At 36.9% G+C, this 21,185-nt stretch overlaps 1 long non-coding RNA gene across 2 annotated transcripts in view; it reads left to right on the top strand.

The window, feature by feature from the left end:
- Window positions 1–21,185, top strand: part of LOC122235011 — a 41,876-nt gene that overhangs the window by 5,505 nt on the left and 15,186 nt on the right. Inside the window, exon 3 of one of the 2 annotated variants that reach the window (XR_006213078.1) lies at window positions 18,398–19,653. This is a non-coding gene — a long non-coding RNA (uncharacterized LOC122235011). Of the gene's footprint in view, window positions 1–2,586; window positions 2,669–18,397; window positions 19,654–21,185 lie in introns of those variants that run through there. The other variant, XR_006213079.1, reaches the window with a different exon arrangement.

Below are 21,185 nucleotides of genomic sequence, written 5' to 3'. Positions count from 1 at the left end.
GTATTGGTCCTGTACTATCAATGCATAACAATCTAAGTGGATAATTTCTACATTCAATGCTATATACATCAAAGCCTCAAGAATAAAAGCTTTCTCTAAGTGGAGCCAAATCTAAATGATCATACTCAATGCTCCTAATTTTAGAGTAAGGAGTATGATTAGGTAAAGAAAACCATATAATGCTAGAAAGAGCATGTTATTCTTTATAAGCGTCATTTTTAAAAGCAGAATTATCGGTTCAAATCCTCTGAGAATGTCTATAGAACAGCCAGATAGCTGTTTCTTTGCCTGGGCCAACATATTTTTCCCACAATGAGGAGCCCGCATGTTCAGCCAATGAAATAAACTGTCTGGCTGAACATCCTAAGGTGCTTTAAAATTCAGAAAATAATACTAATCACTTCCATTTCAGTATTGATATTAAAGGCCCTATTCATGCCAAAAACAAAAACAACAACAACAACAAAAAAACGGAATGCAGCTGTTCTGTGCTTTCCTTTAGAATCTGTGTGTGGAAGTCATAATGAGATATATGCCTGTATTTTATATCATTTGTATTTAAGAGGTTTAAAGAAGGCGTGCATAACGACATAGTAGGAACTTGAGGAATACACCTCTTTTGGTTCAGAGAGGGGGTAACATGGAGGTGGGGCTATGATGTGATCAAAAGTGGAGGGTTTCTATTTTTAGAAGAATGTTGACTGCATCGAGCTTACCTTGAAATTTTAATTGATTGATGCTGTGAAATGCATCTTTGTAGAAATTTCAGAAATACTCTTAACAGTCATACGTACCTGGTGCAGCAAAGAGTTTCTAGATATGTATTGCATTTTTTAAATTTAAATTCTCAACTTTATATTCTCATTGATCCACTGTAATTGTAGTAAAAATACATTCTGTGTTGAGAGATTTCTTTAAAATGTCCTTAACCTTTCAAAAAATTATTCCTCGATCACACCTTCTAATTTGTACGCTTCCTTGGTTGCTGTTTGTATTCATTTTAAAGCTCCAGCTCAAAGTACAACTGTCACGCATTTACTATGTGTAAACACTGGTTTCTTTGGTGTTTCAATAAAAGAGCAGGATTTTCCGGAAACATAACTACCTGTGAAAAACCAAATTTCTATTTCTTCAGTCAAGAATTATTTCTTTAAATTTCTTTCGAGGGGTGCCTGGCACGCTTAGTGGGTAGAGCATGTGATTCTTGATTTGGGGGTTGTGAGTTCAAGCACCATGTTGGGAGTAGAGATTACTTAACAATTTTTTTTCTTCTGAAAAGCACAAGCCACATTTTAATTTGGTTCTGCTAGAACAAAGACTCAATTACAATAATAATGAATGAAAATTCTTTACTGTTTACTATATTTCTTGCTTTTTACATACCCTTTCTCTTATGAGGTGATGGGGAACACAAATAGTTGCCCAAGTTCAATTGACTTTTAAGTGTAAGTGTCCAAGCCTTTTCTTCATCTTAAATGGATAAAAGTCAATTCTATGAAAAAAGGGTCTGACAAAAGCGGCCAAAGATTTTCTTATGAATTAGAGAGGGAGTAGAACACAAATTGCATTTCATCTTTCCTTCAACTAACCCCCCTGTACATGAATCTCCAACACTATTCTCTCCTGGCCCGCTGTCTGCCCATTCACCCACCATGCTCACCCCCACATCCCCCAGTCACACATACGCATACCCTTTCCTCGCTGTGTGATGAAAATAGCCAAGAAAACTCCATAGTGCATTTTTTAACTTACTGGTCTTCAATCTTCTGGCACATGGAACCCATCATTTACTTTAACACCCAAACACAAGGCTGAAGCTTCCATGGCACACAGCAGAGGAAGAGCATCATACTTCTAAATACTTTGAGGTTGACTTCTGTCTTACCTTTTCCTCTCCATTTCTATCCCTCATTAGATGCTGAACCTCCCTTGCTACCTCACCTCCCTACAGCCATTATCTTGACTCTACCCATATTGTCTCAAGGGTGGATACTTGCGTTTCTCCTCCTTCCCTAAAGCGCCACTGACACAAAGTTGTTTGGATGAGAGATTTTCACTACAGGTTTGAAAATAGCTGCGGCTTATTCTAGAACAGAAGAGCACACGTTTTCCAATATAATCTCTGACATTGCTTTTTCCCAGCAACGCATGTCACAAGTAAACTCCTATTAAACCCTTCAGGCCCAATCTCCCATGTGCAACTGAGGCTTGCTTGCCTACTTTGGTATTTTTCTCACCATCGAACATCAGGAAAAGTCTCCAATTCCTGCTATATTATATTTCCTTCACTGAAGTAGTTACTCATCTGACCTAACCATGGGCTTCGCCAAACAGTTTGAACTAAAAATGCCATCAGGAGTTTCTGCAGATGGCGGTTGTCGGTACCAGTTCTCCACAGGCCTAGTGGCACAAACTGGAAGTCCCTTAAGATCAAATTTTTGCCTTCCACTGACTGCTCTGGTAAAATTCTTAGACGGAGATGAGAATCCACATATGTCTGCATTCTTTCAAATCAATAAGTCAGTGGAGAGCACTTTTTCTACCTGTCTACAGCAGATCTTGACCGTTTTGGTTGTTTATCTTCAGATTTCATGGCTTTTTCTCCAACGGGCTGACCCTGGGAAAATTTTGCCTTAGATCGCTTACCCAAATCATGACTTCCTACCTTGTGAGTAACATAAATTTGATTTTGTTAACCATATAATACCTCCAAATACAGGTATGTGGAGAACTCTTATTTATTTTGCTACAGACTATGTGTGGTTTATGTTCAGATTTGCAGAAGCCTTATGATACTCTTGATGTCTCCAGAGGCTGAGGTGCATAGATGGGAAAATTGAACACAATTCTGTGCAACCCTCTGGTTTCCCTTCCTTACCTGATTATGCTGTGTACTGATAGATCCTTTTTCAGTGAACATAAACCAATGGGGTGGACCCTGTAGGAGAGGAAGAACTCCTTTCTTCTACCTATCTTGGGTTCTCCAGTGCCCTGTAAATGACAGTGACCAAGACAGATTAATAAGAGAGTAACAAACAGATCTATATCTCATTTATTCATGGTAATACTCAGAGATGAGTAACTCAAAGGTGTGGTTAGGTTTGGGTTTTGTAACTGAGGTTAACAAAAAAAAAAAAAGAAAGAAAGAAAGAAAGAAAGAAAAGAAAGGAAAAATGAGTTCTGGGCTGGGAAGTCAAGTTACAGGAAGATAAACAGGAAAAGTTAGGGTAAAGAAGGATTGCTTAGTAAGGTTTTCATGCAACCTTCTTCTGGTAAGGAGGTCGAAGACATATCTACAAATGCAAACTTCCTATATGAATGTAAATTTGCTTTACAAAAGGGACATTTGTGCCCTGTTTTTGGAGCTTTTCTCCACTCAATGGTTTTCAATTAAAAAAGAATCCAAAGTCTAAAGATGCATCTCTTAGGGCAGTGAATTATGGTTATGGGTTCCCTGCAACTCCTTAGGCCTTTTCTTTCTTTACTAGTACATAAGGAAACATGACCATTTAAACATTGGCTTTTGGGCAGAGTGCCTCAACCCAAAATAAAATTTCCAGGGACCGGGCTGATATTTTCAGGTAGTATGGGCCTTCTGGTACTTCTCAAATCATGGCAATAGGGAGGATACATACACATTTAAATCTTAGGATTGTTTATACCAACTTTGTCTTATGCAGACTGTCAGCTTCCTGGAGGTGAGTTGTCTTGTCTTTTCAACCTCTTTTATATGACACATAGCAGAGTCCCTGTGGCCAAAGATATTGAAGGAAGCTTTTGATAATGTATTTTTGCCAACTGGAAGTCTCTTGTTTTAAAAATTTGGGCACCTTATTTTTAGAGTGAATTGGCTAAGTAATAATAATTACCTCTCTGCTGACATATGGCCAAATTACTATGGTTTATTATGTATGTTATAAAGGGTAAGTAATTTCATACCAGTATGTATAAATATAGAAATTTTCCTCGAAGATGGCTAAATATATAGGGAAAAATTTTTAAACACATGGAAAAAGTAAATTAATACATCAACTTTATTGATTTTTTTGTGAGATATCTTTTTTTTTCATTCTCTAAGTTCTTCCTAAAGTTAATATGTGAACAATCTGAGGCTGCAATAGTCTAACACATTCTATTTTCTGCATGCATATTGCAAGAGTACTTTCGGGTTCATCCTATTTCTCCGTTGTTAGAAATACTTAACTGGACAAGCCTAAAAGGGTTAATCCAGTTGCTAAATCAGTATGAATCGAGATCAGTGATTACATTATACACAGAACGATGTTGTCCCATTTGCAGAAATAGGAAAGAACTGAGCGTTGAAACCTCACAAGCAATTGAGTGATGCCTTTAGGAATGCATCTCAGGTATATAAAAATTTTATAGACGTTGTCATTAAAACCTCTCATTCAGCAATTAAAACAATTTGCTTCATAGAAATGGACTTCACTTTGTTGTTTTATGCTGTTCTGAACATCTTAAAACTTCCTGAATGCCAGTCTTTTGATCTATAAAAATGATAGAGATTTTAAGATACAGCAGAGAAAAAGTAGGGCATTTCACAAGAATTGTAATCTTCCAAATGTCTCTTTTTGTTAAAGTAACTATAAATGTTTTAGAAAACAAAATGTTTTAGAAACCTTTGTAAGGATTGCTGGGTGTCTATGTGTTCTCTGTGTCTTATCTCTGAAAGAAAAATAAAAATCAATGATTTATAAAAATAACTTGAAAAAGATTCAAGAGAAAATTGACTTAAATTTAGCATTTTCTAACTTCTCCTAAAGAGAGAAAATCAAGTCTGCATAATTTTGTATGGGAATAAATGGGACAGAAATACCAATTCAACTAATGTATTTTGATCTTAATCTTCACCAAAAAAAAAAAAAAAAGTTTTACATTCTATCTCTGTCCTGGCAAATTTTCACTTTCAAACTTATCCCTCTATGCGAGATCCAAAGGGTTTATTTAAAGGGCCAGGCATATCTGATACTTTGGAAATATATACATAGCTTTCCAAAATAATGAAAAGAAGTATTCAAATATTAAATAAGCATTTGGAAATGATAAAGTATTAGCATTTCTTTAATGTTAATAATCAAATTTCAGTGACTCAGCTTATAAAAGCCTTGTAATGTGCCATGTGTAACTTACTATATATATCATAGACCTAGAAGGACATGATTCTTTTGTATGTCCTGACAAATAATGAGTCATTTAAAAAAATTAATGTTTTTTAAATTTACTTTTGAAAGCGAGACACAGAGCATGAGTGGGGGAGGGGTAGAGAAAGAGAGAGACACCAAATCTGAAGCAGGCTCCAGGTTCTGAGCTGTCAGCACAGAGCCCAACACAGGGCTCGAATCCGTGAACCGTGAGATCATGACCTGAGCCAAAGCTGGACACTTAACTGACTGAGCCACCCAGGTGCTCTTAAAACAGGAGTCATTAATGTCTGTGACCCTTTGTGGGTAGTAATAAATTTTTATTTTTTAAATTAAAAAAATGATTTAAAATATTTATTTATTTTGAGTGAGAGAGAGAGACAGAGCACGAGGAGGGGAGGGGCAGAGAGAGAATTCTAAGCAGGCTCCACACTGACAGCACAGAGGCAGATGTGGGGCTTGAACTCACGAACCACGAGATCATGACCTGAGCTGAAATTAAGAGTCAGACACTTAACTGACTGAGCCACCCAGGTGCCCCTATGAGTAGTAAATTTTTAAAGATGACGTTACTTGGCAAATATAAAGCAGACATATTATGAACCATTTCTTCTATAGAATCATAAAATATTGGAAAGCCAAAAAAAAAATTCATGGAAAAGATAGACTTATCTTTAACAACGGTGATTTCACAGGACAGTGAAGACATAAGTAGATCTGAGGCAGAGAAAGAGGAGAGGCAGAAGCCCAGGAGGAAGAGAGAGAAAGGAATAGCGAGTTTCTGTGTCTTCTATGGACAGCTAATGAGTGCCTACCCCAGGCTGGCCATCACACTGGATGCTCGCATCAACCATAAATAAGGCATGCTCCCTGCCCTCAAAGAGCTTAGAGACCAGAGTGAAGGCCGGCATGTAAACAAGTAATTACAAAGCAACGAATTAATAAATTCTATAATAAGGTTGTACACCGAATACTATAGAAGTACAAGAAAAAGACAATTGGTAATTATAATCCAGCTCAGCAAAGTCACCGGAGAGAATTCTAGCAGATATGTAAGGTTCTTTCTATTTTTGCTTCCTTCTTTTTCTCTCTTTTAAAGCTATTTCTATAGCAGGGGGAAAAAAAGGAACAAGAGAGGTGGATTTATCTTCACAGTGAGGAGTAGCATAATTCCACCAACACGTTAATAAGAAAAGAAATTTCTCTTTCTGGAACAGCTGACTTGTCCCTAGAAGAGGCATTTTTATTTACTTAGCTCATCCTGAAACAATTCTAGAAAGAAGCCGGATAATTCTTTAAAAATGAGACAAAATATTGGCAAGAAGAAATAGCGACACTCATTAGAGGCGAGAAATCGGTTTTCATCCCCTTCCATGTGACAAATGGTATCCTAGCCCCTTTATGTATGTTTTCTCACTTGAACATCAGAACAGAGGCTTTCCCTAAAATTAGCCCAGGTTGGCAGAGGACTCCTCCCATAGTCTGGCAGTAGGAAAACCCAGAAGACCTCTCCTTTTTTGTAAAGGTTGGACAGGGGCACCTGAGTGGCTCGGGGGGTTAAGCGTCTGACTTGGGCTCAGGTCATGATCTCACAGTTTGTTGGCTCAAGGGTTCAAGTCCCACATCTGGCTCTGTGCTGACAGCTCAGAGCCTGGAACCTGCTTCAGATTCTGTGTCTCCTTCTCTTTCTCTGCCCCTCCCCTGCTTATGTTCTCTCCCTGTCTCTCTTTCTCTCAAAGATAAATAAACATTAAAAAAAAAAGAAAAGAAAAGGTTGGACAGGTGATGGAGAGGAGTGGAAATGTGAATGCCACATGAGTGCGATGACATCAGCTCTTGGGTGGGCAAACATCAGTCTCTTCACCAAGAATGCTCAAGAGTCGTATTCCTGAGTTCTAAGTTACTCATATTCCACCCAAGTTTCTAATTCTTAAGTTGTGCTTTTCATTTTAAACTCTTTTTCCTGGGGTTCCCGGATGGTTCAGTCACTTGAGCGTCCACCTCTTGATTTAGGCTCAGGCTATGATTCCAGGGTGGTGGGATGGAGAGCCACGTTGGGTTCCATGCTCTGCTTGAGATTCTCTCTCTCTCTCCCTCTGCCTCTCCCCCACTTGTGTGTGTGTATGCACACAGGCGTGCTCTCTCTTTCTCTCTGTCTCAAAAAAAAAAAAAAAATCAAGGCACCTGGGTGGCTCAGTCAGTTAAGCAACCAACTCTTGGTTTCAGCTCAAGTCATGATCTCACAATTCATGAGTTCGAGCACCTCATTGTGCACAATGCTGACATTGTGGAGCCTGCTTGGGATTTTCTCTCCCTCTCTGTGCCTCTCTCCTACTTGTGCTCTCTCTCTCTCTCAAAATCAATCAATAAATAAAACTAAAGTAAATAAACAAACTTAAAACAAACAAACAAACAGTTTTTTTCTTTGGAGAGAAGCTGGATGCAATCCTTGCAGGAAAGTTATTTGAAAGTTTGTCCTTTCTATTGTTCATCGTCTACCTTGGGCTGCTTGGATCCAAACACCACGCCCCAAATACTCACAGGCCAAGATGTGTACTTCCCATTGTTAACGTGTGCATTTCTTCCATTGTTGCTTAGGTTAAAATTGATCACTTGTTTAAGATAATATGTGCCAGATCTTTCCATGTTAATGATACATTTTTCCTTTAGTAATAAATAAGTAATCTATGGAGGGTTACATGGAGATAGTGTGAATATCCTGTTTCCAACCATCTTTCACCCTGTGGTCTTAGCGTTTGTCAATAACCCTTTCCTAAACCATTTATACTGAATGCTGCAAACTGGTGTTCCTTTAATCCTATCATTCCTTCTGCATTTATTATCTGGCCTTCTTCAGTATAGAAAAGATTTATCCTCTGTCTCACCACTCATATACACATCCTATGAATAGCACTATGAACTCACAGATTCATTTTTATTCAATATGTTCCAATCTCATCACTATCATTATTTTGTGCTTGTATTGTTCCAAATTTGGCCAGTGGGAGTTCTAGCAAGCCATCTCCTGAATGTCTTTTGACACTCTCCATTAATCTTTGACTACTTCCTATTCTATTTCACTTTGCATTTTTTCCACCCCAGCCCTGGGATCAGCCATTTCTCTAAGAAAACTTAGACCCTTTATATGGGGAATTTGGTAATTGATTTTCTAATGTTAAACCATCTTTGCACTCTTGGAATAAATCTTAAAGAATTATTTTTCAATCTACTCTTTGTTCCTATTTTGCATAGAATTTTTAACATAAATATTAATGAGTAACTTTGGTGTATGGTTATCCCTTTTATGATATATTTATCAGGTTTTAAGATTAATGTTATCTTGCTTCATATAAAGATGTTAAAGCGTCCCTTCTTTTTCCTATCATCTGGAACAATTTAGATATTATTGGGTTACCTGTTCTGTGACAGATTATTAAAATTTCCCTGGAATTCTACAATTAATAAAAGTTGTAAAACCACCTAGGCTAGTTTTGTTTTTGTTTTTGTTTTTTTTTTTTTCATTAGGGAAGGGTGTTTGGCCATTTCTTTGATAATTGTTGTTATTTCTTCTATGAACATTGGTCCATTTCATTATTCTGTCTTTACTGAGATGACTTTTAGTAAAACTTACTTTTCCTACAAAATTATCTATTCCTTCTGGGTTCTACAAATTTATTTGCATAATATCGTCCCAAGAAGACTGCTATGAAATTTTTAGTATCTCTGTTTCAATGGTTATTTCTTATTCCCATGTGTTGTGTTGATTACTGTAGCTATTGGTTTGGTTATTTTGTGATTTTTGTAAAGGAAATAATGTTTTAACTTATATAACAATAAAACTGCTAGTTAGTACCCTCTAAAACGATTTTATACCTAGTGGGTTGCAATTTGCAGTTGAAAAGGAACTCCTCCAAGATCTCTTCATTAGTCTTCAAAGCTAGAAAGTTAGCATATGCTTGAAACATTTTTAAAAGCTAAGACTTTTGGAGAATGTACTCACGAGGTGCAAAATTGCAGGCTGTTTTATGCCAATTATTTTTGGGGATCCAAGGGTGGGATCTAATGCTATTGTGTGTGTATGTGTATGTGTATGTGTGTGTCCTTAATGCAGTTCAATTCTTGCCCCTGAATACACTTCAATTAGTGTGGAATTATACTTAATTAATCTATATCTTTGCCTTCAAACCTGACTTATTTCAAACCAGTGAGAATCTTAGTCTTAAATGTCTCCAAAGGAAAGAGATTTTATTTTATTATCATTTTAAAAGCATAGATGATTTATTGATATTTGGCCTTGTGCCCATCCCCAGTTTAGTAACAGGTATATGTTTAACTCTTCTTGTTCCTGTTAAATCTTCAACAACTACAACCTGGAAGATTGGGGGGGGAACAAAGGAAATGTGGATCTACTTCTCCATGCAGTAACTATGGTTTTCACTTATACCCCTCACTTGGCCATTGTTCGCTAAACCAAAACACCCTCTTCAAAAAGACTCTCAGCTGAAGTTCAGATATCAATAGAGCAAAATGTCTAAAAGGTCACTTTTAATAATGACAAAAATGAAGTTAAATATACTTTAGAGCTTTTATAATCTTGGCAGTCAAGGCAAACTACAGGGAACATGTAGTCAGTTGACATTTGTTCAACCGATATCCGGTCAGAGACCAAGTATTTAATGAATCTCAGTGGTAGTCTTCGTAAAGTGCAAGGCTAAGTTCTAGAGACGGCCAGAAAAAGAGGAAAAGAAGCCTGGGTGAGCAGCATTGATTACCCATTAATAATTTTTTGACTATCCAGAACCATATAGCAGCCTCAGCGGGGCTCCAGTAGTAAGCATCTTCTCATTGTTTCTCACTAAGTCTTAGGCTTATGTCTTATAAGTCAGTCTTTTGCTACACGAACATATCTCTCAATGTTTTTATTTCTATCTTCTTTCTTGTCTCTCTGTGTGTGTGTGTGTGTGTGTGTGTGTGTGGTGGGGTGGGTGGGTGGGTGGGTGGGATTGTGTACCTCTTACCTTCCTTGCAGATAATAGAAATTATGTCACGAGCGGGAAATTAAATGCATGACTAAATGTTAAATTTCTTTGCCTCTTCCAGTTTAAAAACTATTACTTAGCATTAAGAAGTCTCCTAAAGTGAATGAATCTGATTTAATTTGGAAAAGGTTAAGCCCTGTGAAATTAAGTGGGCTTTTATCGCCTTATATTCTCAGCCTTTTTTCATTCTGCCATGGCCTTAATATATATTTGTGCTACGGCATTACCTTGGGTGAAACTATAGCAAAATATAAAAAAAGGAATGTTTTTATTTCATTTTCTTCTGCTTTTCCACTTACAGTATAATCTGCCACACTGTTATTAAAATTATGTAACAATTAGAGCTAGAATATTCCTTTAACTTCTCAATTTTCGGTACACAATAACTTACCCAATGTACAGCACAGCATTTTTTTTATCCAAAGTAAATGATATTCTTAGAAATAATAACCTTATTTAACAGCTAGGTCTCATTTCATAAGTTTTAATGAAGATATCAAAATATGATGAATTCCTCTATAATAAAAAATAGAAATATTTTCCTTTTTATATACTCACATTTACTTCAGATTGATTTTTGTAATTATATAATTTTAAATAGCTATCAATTTTTTCTTTGGAAAAAGTGTTTTTTTTTTTCACTTTACTCCTATCACAAAATTCATAGGAAAATACAACAATTGTTATTTTTTAGACAATCGGCAATTTTTTCTACTTGTGTTTTAATAGGTAAGATAAAGCATCAATTCAGATATAATTAGTGTAAACGGAAAATAAATTTTGCAAAAATAGCATGTTTCTTTTTCAATTTACATGAATGAGATCTGAAACAAAAAGAAGGAAGCTTTAAGAAAAATACCCACAGACTTCTGCAAGGTAAAATTCTTCCTTAGTTCTCCCAAATGCAGTTAATTTTCATGGAAGGACATGTGAAGTGCTATATTTAGTAATACTATTCATAAAAGAATCACAAATGATATTTAGCTTTTCAAATAGATTCAAATAGGTTATATATACATATATACACACACACACATATATATACACACACATATATATACATACATGTAGGTGCATATGTGTATGTGCATATATACGTGAATGATGCCAGTCAGACATAGAGGAAATAACAATTCAGTTATGGAATGGAAACATGCTACCTGAGTCATTATACATATACTTCCCACCACCGTTTCATATAACTACACTATATTGAAACAAAAAGCTTCTTAGGGATTGTATGGACCAACCTCCTCCATTTATAGATGAGTAATTCCAGGGCCGATGATGTTAAAGATGTGATTTGAGGGTGCTCAAGTGGGAGCCATGCACTACTGGGGCAGCAGGGGAGCCAATGGAAAGCTGTTTCCTAAGGCGTAGGAGTAAATCTCTCATGTCTTAACCTTTTTAAACACAACAGTCTAAGCTGGACAAGGAGACAGTGCAAGGTTCTGTATGCCTAGTATCAGGCTGAAGCTCAAGGCTGGGACAGGGAATCCACTGTTAGGAAGTCAACCCTGGAAACTTAACAGTAGGAGAATGCAGCAGTCAGGCATCTCACAAGTCAGTCCGGGGTGATGTATACCAGGAGATTGAGGGAGAATGTGAGCTAAGGGGCATGAAATTTATCTTGAAACAATAGGAAATTACTGAAATGTCTAAGGGAATGGTATGCTGTGATCAACTTTGTGTTTTTGTAAGATCATCGGTTGCAGCTTGGAGGAAATATTTGAGAAAACCAGATTTGTTCCAGGGAAGTTATTTCAGAGGCTATTGAGTGATCCGGGCAATAAACTCTGAGAACTAGAACAAAGGCGGCAGCAGTGGTAAATGAAAGAATGGATTCCAGAGGTACCAGGGAGTTAGAATACATGAAAAGTGGGGACTGCTTGTAGGTGGACATGAATGAAGGGCGGTAGTTTGCAGAGCCTGGGATTCTGAGTCAAGGATAACTGGATTAGGAGAGAAATGGATCTGTTGGAAATATCAAAAGAGGATTAAGATTCGGTGAAACATGTTGCAATTGAGATGTAGAGGGGCTACAAAGTAGAAATGTTTGTTAGGCAGCTCTACAGACTTTTATGGAAAAGATAGAACTTTGAGATCCTTTGATCTGGAAATAGCAGTGAAAGTCATGCGTGTAGGTGTGGTCATTCACAAGTCATGTAGAAGCAATGAAAATTAGGGCAGGGAGGATGGAACACTAAGATTTCAAGAGGAGTATATTTAAAAAAGGGATATATAATATCCTAGAAATCAAAAGGTAAAGGAGTTCTCTTCTGAAATGGTTATTAATGTAGTAAAGGGCCCAGGAGTATAAGTTCTGATGAGAGTGTTTGATTTGGGCAATATGGTGGTTGATAGTAATATTAGTGAGAGTAGTTTCATTGAGTTAGTGGGGCTAACTGCTTGAGAACTGTGGGTCAAGGGATGAATGGGCATTGTGGGAGTATTAACAATAAGTATACACTCAGTACAGCATCTGGAGAGAAATAGGAGATCAACAGAGATTTATTTTACAACCATTAACTTTTAACTAAACTTTTTATTTGAGAAAATTGTACACTTACGTGCAATTGCAGGAAATAAACCAGAGATACCCTGTGTACTCTTAACCCACTTCCTCTTATGGAAACCTATTGCAGACCTATTGTAGTAGTGTAGTAGGTATTGTAACTACTACAACCGGGATTCTGACATAGTGAAGATATAAAAATTCTGTCACAAGGATGGCTCATTTTGCCTTTAATAGGCACACCCAATGTCCACACTCCCACCCCTGGCAATTACTAGTCTGTTATCCATTTCTTATAATTTTGTTATTTCAAAAATGTAATATCAATAGTATCATACAGTTTGGTATCTTTGGGGATGGGCTTTTCTTCACTCAGCATAACTCTATGGAGATGCATCAAAGTTGTTAGGTATGTAAATAAGAAAATAATTCATTGGTTTCCATTGCTGATTAGTATTCCTTGATCCGACTGTACCACAGTTTGTATAGCCATTCATCCATTGAAGGACATCTGAGAGTTTTCCAGTATTTGGCCGTTACAAATTAAGATGCCAGAAACATTTATGTGAAGGTGTTTATGTGAGTTAACTTTTCATGTTTTCTGGGATAAATGCCCCAGAGTGAAATTGCTGGATCACAAGATAGTTGCATGTTTAGTTTTACAAGAAACCAGTAAACGTTTTCCAGAGTGGCTGTACCATTTTATATTTCCACTGGTAATAGATGAGTGATCCAGTTTCTCAGCATCCTTGCCAGCATTTGGTGTTGTTGTTACTCCTTATTTTAACCATTCAGATATGTGTATAATGATATATTGTGGTCTTAATTTGCATTTCTTTAACGGTAAATGAAGTGAAGCAATTTGTGTGTTTATTTGACACCTGAATGTCCTCTTTCGTAAATGCCTGTTCACGACTTTTGCCCATTTTGTAACTGTATTATTGTTACTATTTTTACTATTGAGCTTTGAAAGTTGCTTGTATGTTCTAGATACTAGCTCTTTGTGGTATCTATGCTTTATGGTTTGCAATTAGTTTGTTCCATTCTGTGCCTTGTTGTTTTTGTTTTTTGTTTTATCCTATTTTTAAAAACAAAAGTTTTAAATTTTGATGAAGTTGAACTTGTGAAATATCGTTTTATGAATCATGCTTTTGGTATGAGTCTAAGAACTCTTTGCTTAGACTAGGTCACAAAGATTTTCTATTTTTAAAAACTATTTTATGGTTTTGCATTTTACATTTAAGTCCTTGATGCCTTTAGAGTTAATTTTCGTAAACGTTGTGAAGTGTATGTTAATGTTCACTTTTTTGTTTTGTTTTGTTTTATTTTGTTTTTGCCTATATCTAATTGCTCTAGCATCCTTTGTTGAAAAGTCTATTTTTCCTCCACTCTAATGTTTGCGTACTTCTATCAAAAATCAGTTGGAGGTATTTGAGCAAGTCTATTTCTGGGTTCTCTATCTGGTATCATTGGTCTATGTGTCTATTTCTAGGTCAATATTAAATTGTTCTATTATTGCTATACACTGAGTCTTAATATTGGCTAGAATGATCTCTCCACTTTGCTTCCAAGATTATTTTATTTGTTCTAGGGCTTATACCTTTCCATACCAATTTTAAAATAAACTTTTCCATGTCTACCAAAAACCTTACTGAGATTTTGAAGAAAATTGAATTAAACCCACAGGTAAATTTGGGGAGAAAATTAACATCTTTACCACTGAACCTTCTAATCCTGACCATAGTATATCCGTCCGTTAATTCAGGTTTTCGTTTTGTTTTGTTTGTTTTTGTTTTTGCATCTGTAGTTCGTAATTTTCAACATAAAGACCCTATACATTTTTTGTTAGGTTTATATCTATTTCATTTTCTTTGGAATGGTATCGATTTGAAATTTCGGTTTGCACATGCTCATTGTCAAGGTGCGGAAATGCATTTGATTTTTGTGTATTGTTCTTAGATCCTACAACCTTGCTGAGTCAGTTACCATTTCTAAGAGGGTTTTTTTTTGCGGGGAGGTGGTAGATTTTTTTGCGGGGAGGTGGTAGATTCTTCGAGAAGGAAGATCATCTTCTGAAAGCGAGGGATTAAGGAAAGGATAGCTTTGTGAAGAGAAGTATAAGCTTGAAAAACCATAGCATCAGAGGAAAGCTGGCCAATAAAGGACTTGTAAAAAGATTTCCTAGTACTACGGAAGCTGAAGTCGGAGACCTCTGTCAACATGGCGCCGTGGTGTATCTCTGTCAGTCCAGGTACAAGAGTGAATAGTGATAATGTTTGGATGGATCCAATGCCAAGGTATTATAGGGGATAGGTGTGACAAAAGGAAGTGGAGAAAATAAACACTGATGGCAGCTTGGGGAGATGTTTTCTAAGTCACTGTCTATTTAATGACAACTACTGTGAGTTTAACCTATTATCATTGTAGCATGGTATTATCTTTCTTACTGACATAAAGACTTGCTCAAGAAAGCTCACTTGGGACAGACGTGGGAAAGTTTAAAAATTTTAAATGATAGCAGATTGCCTATTCTCTCCAAATTATTTCTTTATTTTTTGCGTTGCTTTATCTCTCGTTTAGAATGAAATTATGAGAAATAGGAATCATTATTTATGTACTCGAAATAGATGTAGATTGACTGCTGAAATATACAGAAATGGTTTGAAGTAGTCCTATCTTTAAAGAAAAGTATAATTTTGTGAAGAAGTGAAAATAAGAATTTGGATCCATTTCAGAATAAAATAAGAGGTTACATAGTATATTGACATTTGCAAGTAAACACAACATATGACCAAAGAGATCCTAAAATAATTTAATGGTCATGAATTACTAGCTGAATTAGTAAGAATGTGTTTTTCTGGAGGCAGAACGCTGGAGAATATGTTTTATTGTTGTATTTTTTTTTTATCAAATGAAAGCTTTAAATATTTTTATATTTGAATCTCTGGTTGTTATAATTTCTCACAGAGATCTTTCTTAGTGATCTTCAATTTTTCTATTTTATGTTTGCTGAGTGATGCCTTATCTGGCAGTAACAAAACAGCTGTCATGAATGTTCGAAAAGCACATATTGGCATATTGGGCCCTTACTTGGTAATGTAACCCAAGCTCACATTTCGGGGAGTTTTCTTTTAGTGAAATACGATCTGGATAGTAGTGATTCTTTTGGTGTATTATTGTAGGTTTGTACAAGCTATTTTAAAGCCAAGAATTCCATTGTGTCCCTGATACAGCACTCTATATTTTCTTATTCTTGTGTTTTTTTCCAACGAATGGGAGCGGGGTTTTATCTGAAAGAAAAAATAAAATAAAATAACTCGCTGAGGCTGGAATCCAGTGAAAACCTTGAAAAAACAAAACTGTATACCTGATCAAAGACAGATCTTGCCTTCTCAAGTATATTATCTCAATTTCTTTAAATGAATAATTTTAAAACAAGCTTTCTCCAGTACTGTGTTTTCCCCACCCCACCTCATATGCTATCTCAGTAAACACGCCTCTCTTTGTTTCTTTGTCTCTATTTTCATTTCAGAAAATAGCAGCCCCTTTAGTTTGCCCTGAAGTCATTGTGTTGATAAGCCTACATAAATTATGGTTAACATAAAAACCCGTATTATTGTAGGCATTAATAAAACTTAAGAATTTATTAATGTTAGGAATGAATACAGTTCCTGTAGTCATCACATTATCAATACTTACACTGCATTTAGAATTGTTATTTTCCATTTATATTTTCACCCAGGTAATCAAATGAAGGCATTTTTAATAATCTATTTTTCAGAGCAGGCTGATTGATTATAGCAAATGTAATTTCCCATCCTACTTGAAGATCCATTTTCATATTACACAAAGCATTTGAACACTGAGTTAGTGCAGGATAGTAATAGCATGAAGATAATGTTTTTCTATAGGAGGGAATCATGCAAGCTTTACTATTTTATGATATTCTGTAGAGGTCATATATGAGTCCTTATATCATCTACTTCCCCAACAATGCCGTGAGGCCATTGCACACTACTTTCTGCCTAGGTTTTCTTAATAATGAGCAAAAGAATTAGATACTTCTATTAGTTTTCAGGGACTGCTATGACAAAGTACCACAGACTGGGTAGTTTAAACAACAGCAATTTATCGTGTCAAGGTCTAGGGAACTAGAAGTCTCAGATCAAGGTGTTGATGGGTGGGTTTCTTCTGAGGGCTGTGATAGAAGCATCTGCTCCAGGCTTCTCTCTTTGGATGAGAGATACCCCTCTTGTCTCTGGGTCTTCACCTTATCTTCCCTCTATACTTGCCTGTGTCCACATTTTCCCCTTTTACAAAGATGGCAGTCATGTTGGACTAGGGCCCATCCCAGTGACTCCGTATTCATTCGATTACCTTGGTAAAGACTCTATCTCCAAATAAGGTCGAATTCTAGAGTACTAGGGATGTGGGTAAGCGCTTGATTTTACTCTATTTTGTCCTGCCATTCGTCTTTGCGGTGCTCAAGGGGTCAGGGAGGGCCTCCCAGAGGTGGTAGCACACAAGAGAAAGTGGGGAGTGCAGCAGGACGAGAAGATACGTTTTGGGGAGAGCGACACAAGACAGTCCTTCAAGCGTCCTGGAAACCTTAAGTTTTATGCATCTGTTTTTGAGACACTTCGTTCACTGTGCTATAGGGAATGGTGTAGAAGGATGTTGCCCGCTAGAAAACATTTGTTGAGTTCCTTACGGGTGAGAAGTGCTGTGTTAGACCCCACGGAGGCACAGAGATGAGTGTAATGCTGTTCTTGCCCTGAAGAAGCTGTGATTTATCCACGAGCATGTGAGGTTGCTACCTATACTAATGCCATTGGCACTGGAAGAGTATAAATGGTGTCTTATTTTTTTCTCTAAAACAGAAATTGCCAATTTTCCCCTCCCCTCCTGTGCAGGTATTAATCATTCAAGCTCCACTGTTAAAAGGACAGCATTTATTTAGTGGGTCAGTGAGCACTGAAGCGATTTACTGATATTATCACATTTTGATATCCATTGTCAAGTTTGCTAGAGGGCTAATTTGCTCTCATCTGCTCAAATTTGTGAGATCGTGGGTTTTTAAAATAAAATCGCCAGAGTTTCTCTGACAAAATATGTTAGATTGTAGAAAAGATGTTTTAGAATACTGGAAGGGGTTAGTAGCTCGGCCGTATGAAGAAATGGCCTTTTTTTTTTTTTTTTTTTTTTTGTCAAATATAGTTGGTTTCATTTATGACTCAATATGAAAAGACAGGTTCCTAAAGAAAGTTTGCACATTTTCATACTGTTCATAAATATTTTAACTTGGTTTTACTTAGTGCCCAAATGAATAACCCATGAAAGCATTTGATCTTAAACCATTAATTGTCACAGATTCCAAAACCTCCCTAAGAGTCAATGAATGTAGCATTATTATGAATTATAAGGAATCTTAGCAAGATGCATTCCCATTGTCATCAAACCAGTTAAAGCCAGTGAGGCAGGACTAAATTGTTGTGACATTTTCCCAGCCCCACTATTACCTGTCAAACTGGAAAAAAATCAAAGCATCAGGACAAGCTTATGTATTGATGTGCTCACTCTTGTTATTAATTGAAGTAAATGGATAAGCTTGTCCATCAACAGTACCAAACACATCTGCTCATTGTTTAAAAAAAATCTCCTTAACCTTCTGTTTCTTACAGGTCCCTGGGATTTGAAAAATGCTTCGTTCTCTATTCAAGAACCATGATGACGATTGTGTTTGTTCTACAGTTTTTTTTTTTTTAATTTGCTGACAAAGTGAAATATGGAATACTGTATTCGCTTATTTCATGTTTGGCTCACAATGGATTGAGTTATATAAAGTAGGACATGGACAAATTGCAAAAACCAGAACAAGCAGGGTCCCTAATAGTCTTATATAACTGCAAACATTCTACATCTGCTTTAATCCATCATCTTCTTTGCTCCTCGCATAAAATAGTGTGGTTTTTCTCTCTCTGATTTTTAAGCAAAAGAGAGTTTTCTGGACTGTAAAACTGAAAAACTTTTGATGGGAAAGTAACTCAAAAAAAATGCAAAGGGGGAAATCTCTTCGGGTATTTCATTTGTATGAGTCTATTAACTCCCAAAGTACACTGCAAGCTGTGATAAAGCAAAGCTATTCTAAATCTTCTTTTGCCTGAACAAGGTGTTTGTGACAATATTTCATTGGCATGAAAATAGAGAAGTCATCCCCAATGCATTGAGATGTGTAAGGATTTTCACCTAAGTTGGTAAACGAAAGGCTAACAACAAACTAGGCAACAAAGTAATACTTTTAATTTTTAAAAAATGCAGCAACGTGATTAGCTTATGTGCCTCTGCAATGTTTTAGTGTAATCGCGAATGTGATGTTTATTAGACCGGACTAAAGAATGCACCGAATATCATGGCTTTTTTTTTCTTTATTGTAACGATACTAATGAAGACAACTGTTTTTGTCTTGCCTTCTGACAATATTTAGAATTTCTGGTGAAGGGTAGGAATAATAATCCTGAAGTGTCTCAATGTTTGCAAAATATTTGCTACTAAACATTATGAAGCCACAGAAAGTGAAAAGGCAATTAAGATTCACTAATGCAACACGTCTTGTTTCATATAAGAAAATCAGACAGCTGAAAGAAAAGGAGTCACCCACTAGAGAGGATGGGGAAATTTTACACATAAAAATGAAAGCAGTGATGGTTTAGAAGTGTCTCCATATGTTTTTATGCATTATGGTATTGAAGAGTCCTTCCAAGTTTGACAAAACTCGAAGTCCTATTGAAGCTAGAGGAGGGGTGAATGCTGATGAAGGGGACAGAAATAACAGATTAAACCTTGTCTTGCTTCATCCCGTGTTCCCTTTTGTGTAATCTATATTGGCATTTTGTGTCTTCCAGAAGGGTCTCCTGAGCTCCCTAAGGCTCTGCCTGCAACTCCAGATTGCGGCCTTTTGTAAATAACGTACATAAAGAAGGGCTGTTAAACTCTTGTTGAGTTATTTTTGTTTTGCACTTTGCACCTTCAGTGCATATGAGAACTACTCCCACGCCATTTCCTGACAAACCAGATCTTGCTGTGAAGGCTGAAAACTTTACTCGGTCGCACCCTATTTTTAGGACTTGTAATGAAGAGAAAATGTGGTGTTATAACACCCATCCAAATGCTGGCGCCCCGGTAGACGACAGCAGCGTTTTAAGAGCTAATGTAGACAATTTATCCAAAAAAGACCAAATTGTGACCGATCCTGCAAATAAACAGACAACAGATCACTAGGAGTTGGGATGCGGTCTAGCCAGGGATTGCAAACGGCCAACTTGGTTCTACTGAAGATCACAGATGGCCTAGAACAGCAAAAGCAGTTACCCAGGAACCGGACTTGGAAGGATGCTAATTTTAGTATTAAAAGAGGAGAGTGGAAGTAAATCCAAAACTCTCTCCTGCTGCTTTGGAAATCACATCTTAAAATGCCTTCTACTTTCCAAATAATAACAGCTAACTTTTATTGAGTGGTCACTGTATGCCAGGCATTTGTCTATATGCTTTCCATATATCAGCTCATTTAATCCTTATGACAACCCTCTGAGGGAGGTACTATTATGACTATTATGACAAGCCATTGAAAACCTGGCCAAGGTCCCACAGGCAGCCAATGCAGAAATCCAGACCCAGGTAGTTCTCTCCACTGCTTGCCTTTCTTCTGACCTTTTTATTGCCATGGAGGTCATTTTCAGAAGCTACCTTTCACTTTCTTGGTAACTTCACGCTCCTTCTTATCTCTTCTTCACACACTTGCAGGGCGGACAGATACAGAAGAAAAGGGACAAGCTGGAATGCGTGCCAGTTACAAATGTCAAATGCTGGTGAAATCCCTACAAATAGAAGGCCTATGGTACTTGGTATTGCGGGGTATGCTACCGATGGGCTGCGAACATGGCTATTATCTTGTTGAGTCCATGCTGGTTAACCTCTCAGCCTCAGCTCTGTAAACTCCGCCACTGGAAACCCTTGGGGTTCTATATCTGATCAGATTCTGACCTTTTCCTCTCTTTTCTCCCCATAGATTTGCTGTAAGTCTAAACAAACTTAAGCTTCAAGGTCCCTAAATAAACGGGTCCTAAGTCGATGAGAAGGAGTCTAACAGTGTGTTCACACGATCATACATTTTAGTAAAATTGGCAAAAGTAGGTATTTTACTTGCAATCGGGTAAGACTGCTGTCTCTTGTGTTTACACTTCCCCAGTGGCATTGAAGTAGATTCAGGTATTTTGGGGATCGTGTTAAGGAAAAGTTGAGCCAGGGATCCATGTAATTTAAGTAGAATGGATTCAAATTACTGGCTTGCAGTCACTCCTACATGGTTATTGCTAGCCGTTCAAGGAGAAATGGCTTCTAGTGATGTTCAAACCACCATTTGCACTGGCTCACACAGGGTCATCATGAAAATACAAGGCCAGAGGTCACATC

Source organism: Panthera tigris, chromosome F2, assembly GCF_018350195.1.
Source record: "Panthera tigris isolate Pti1 chromosome F2, P.tigris_Pti1_mat1.1, whole genome shotgun sequence".
In the NCBI taxonomy this organism is placed as follows: Eukaryota; Metazoa; Chordata; class Mammalia; order Carnivora; family Felidae; genus Panthera; species Panthera tigris.
The sequence above is the reverse complement of the archived record's forward strand: the minus strand, read 5'-3'. Positions and strand labels throughout refer to the sequence as shown.